Source organism: Bombina bombina, chromosome 10 (assembly GCF_027579735.1).
Source record: "Bombina bombina isolate aBomBom1 chromosome 10, aBomBom1.pri, whole genome shotgun sequence".
In the NCBI taxonomy this organism is placed as follows: domain Eukaryota; kingdom Metazoa; phylum Chordata; class Amphibia; order Anura; family Bombinatoridae; genus Bombina; species Bombina bombina.
In genome coordinates this window covers 3,254,270-3,257,577 of record NC_069508.1, presented here as the reverse complement: position 1 = coordinate 3,257,577, position 3,308 = coordinate 3,254,270, and positions in this window count along the sequence as shown.

The following is a 3,308-nucleotide window of genomic DNA, read 5'->3' as shown; positions in this document are numbered from 1 at the left end:
CACACCCTGCAGGTATTAGGGCATTTAGTGTATCATAAGCTCACATACTACAGGTATTAGGGCATTTAGTGTATCATAAGCTCAAATACTACAGGTATCAGAGCATTTATTGTATCATAAGCTCACACCCTACAGGTATCAGGTCATTTAGTGTATCATAAGCTCACACCATACAGGTTTCAGGGCATTTAGTGTATCATAAGCTCACACCCTACAGATTTCCGGGAATTTGTTGTATCATAAGCTCACACCCTACAGGTATCAGGGCATTTAGTGTATCATAAGCTCATATCCTACAAGTATCAGGGCATTTAGTGTATCATGAGTTAACACCTTACAGGTATCAGAGCATTCAGTGTATCATAATCTCACACCCTACAGGTATCAGAGCACTTAGTGTATCATAAGCTCACACCCTACAGGTATCAGAGCATTTAGTGTATCATAAGCTCACATCCTATAGGTATCAGGGCATTTAGTGTATCATAAGCTCACACCCTTCAGGTATCCAAGCATTTAGTGTATCATAAGCGCACACCCTACAGGTTTCAGAGCATTTAGTGTATCATAAACTCACATACTACAGGTATCAGGGCATTTAGTGTATCACAAGCTCACATACTACAGGTATCAGAGCATTTCTTGTATTATAAGCTTACACCCTACAGGTATCAGTGCAATTAGTGTATAATAAGCTCCCATCCTACAGGTATCAGAGTATTTAGTGTGTCATAAGCTCACACCCTACAGGTATCAGAGCACTTAGTGTATCATAAGTTCACACCCTACAAGTATCAGGGCATATAGTGTATCATAAGCTCACACCCTACAGGTATCAGGGCATTTAGTGTATCATAAGCTCACACCCTACAGGTATCAGAGCATTTAGTGTATCATAAGCTCACACCCTACAGGTATCAGTGTATTAGTGTATTATAAGATCACATACTTCATTTATCAGAGCATTTAGTGTATCATAGGCTCACATACTACAGGTATTAGGGCATTTAGTATATCATAAGCTCACATACTACAGGTATTAGGGCATTTAGTGTATCATAAGCTCAAATACTACAGGTATCAGAGCATTTATTGTATCATAAGCTCACACCCTACAGGTATCAGGTCATTTAGTGTATCATAAGCTCACACCATACAGGTTTCACGGCATTTAGTGTATCATAAGCTCACACCCTACAGATTTCCGGGAATTTGGTGTATCATAAGCTCACACCCTACAGGTATCAGGGCATTTAGTGTATCATAAGCTCATATCCTACAAGTATCAGGGCATTTAGTGTATCATGAGTTAACACCTTACAGGTATCAGAGCATTCAGTGTATCATAATCTCACACCCTACAGGTATCAGAGCACTTAGTGTATCATAAGCTCACACCCTACAGGTATCAGAGCATTTAGTGTATCATCAGCTCACATCCTATAGGTATCAGGGCATTTAGTGTATCATAAGCTCACACCCTTCAGGTATCCAAGCATTTAGTGTATCATAAGCGCACACCCTACAGGTTTCAGAGCATTTAGTGTATCATTAACTCACATACTACAGGTATCAGGGCATTTAGTGTATCACAAGCTCACATACTACAGGTATCAGAGCATTTCTTGTATTATAAGCTCACACCCTACAGGTATCAGTGCAATTAGTGTATAATAAGCTCCCATCCTACAGGTATCAGAGTATTTAGTGTGTCATAAGCTCACACCCTACAGGTATCAGAGCACTTAGTGTATCATAAGTTCACACCCTACAAGTATCAGGGCATATAGTGTATCATAAGCTCACACCCTACAGGTATCAGGGCATTTAGTGTATCATAAGCTCACACCCTACAGGTATGAGGGCATTAAGTGTATCATAAGTTCACACCCTACAGGTATCAGGGCATTTAGTGTATCATAAGCTCACACCATACAGGTTTCAGGGCATTTAGTGTATCATAAGCTCACACCCTACAGATTTCCGGGAATTTGGTGTATCATAAGCTCACACCCTACAGGTATCAGGGCATTTAGTGTATCATAAGCTCATATCCTACAAGTATCAGGGCATTTAGTGTATCATGAGTTAACACCTTACAGGTATCAGAGCATTCAGTGTATCATAATCTCACACCCTACAGGTATCAGAGCACTTAGTGTATCATAAGCTCACACCCTACAGGTATCAGAGCATTTAGTGTATCATAAGCTCACATCCTATAGGTATCAGGGCATTTAGTGTATCATAAGCTCACACCCTTCAGGTATCCAAGCATTTAGTGTATCATAAGCGCACACCCTACAGGTTTCAGAGCATTTAGTGTATCATAAACTCACATACTACAGGTATCAGGGCATTAAGTGTATCACAAGCTCACATACTACAGGTATCAGAGCATTTCTTGTATCATAAGCTCACACCCTACAGGTATCAGTGCAATTAGTGTATAATAAGCTCCCATCCTACAGGTATCAGAGTATTTAGTGTGTCATAAGCTCACACCCTACAGGTATCAGAGCACTTAGTGTATCATAAGTTCACACCCTACAAGTATCAGGGCATATAGTGTATCATAAGCTCACACCCTACAGGTATTAGGGCATTTAGTGTATCATAAGCTCACACCCTACAGGTATGAGGGCATTAAGTGTATCATAAGTTCACATTCTACAGGTATCAGAGCATTCAGTGTATCTTAAGCTCACATACTACAGGTATCGGGGCATTTAGTGTATCATAATCTCACACCCTGCAGGTATTAGGGCATTTAGTGTATCATAAGCTCACATACTACAGGTATTAGGGCATTTAGTGTATCATAAGCTCAAATACTACAGGTATCAGAGCATTTATTGTATCATAAGCTCACACCCTACAGGTATCAGGTCATTTAGTGTATCATAAGCTCACACCATACAGGTTTCAGGGCATTTAGTGTATCATAAGCTCACACCCTACAGATTTCCGGGAATTTGTTGTATCATAAGCTCACACCCTACAGGTATCAGGGCATTTAGTGTATCATAAGCTCATATCCTACAAGTATCAGGGCATTTAGTGTATCATGAGTTAACACCTTACAGGTATCAGAGCATTCAGTGTATCATAATCTCACACCCTACAGGTATCAGAGCACTTAGTGTATCATAAGCTCACACCCTACAGGTATCAGAGCATTTAGTGTATCATAAGCTCACATCCTATAGGTATCAGGGCATTTAGTGTATCATAAGCTCACACCCTTCAGGTATCCAAGCATTTAGTGTATCATAAGCGCACACCCTACAGGTTTCAGAGCATTTAGT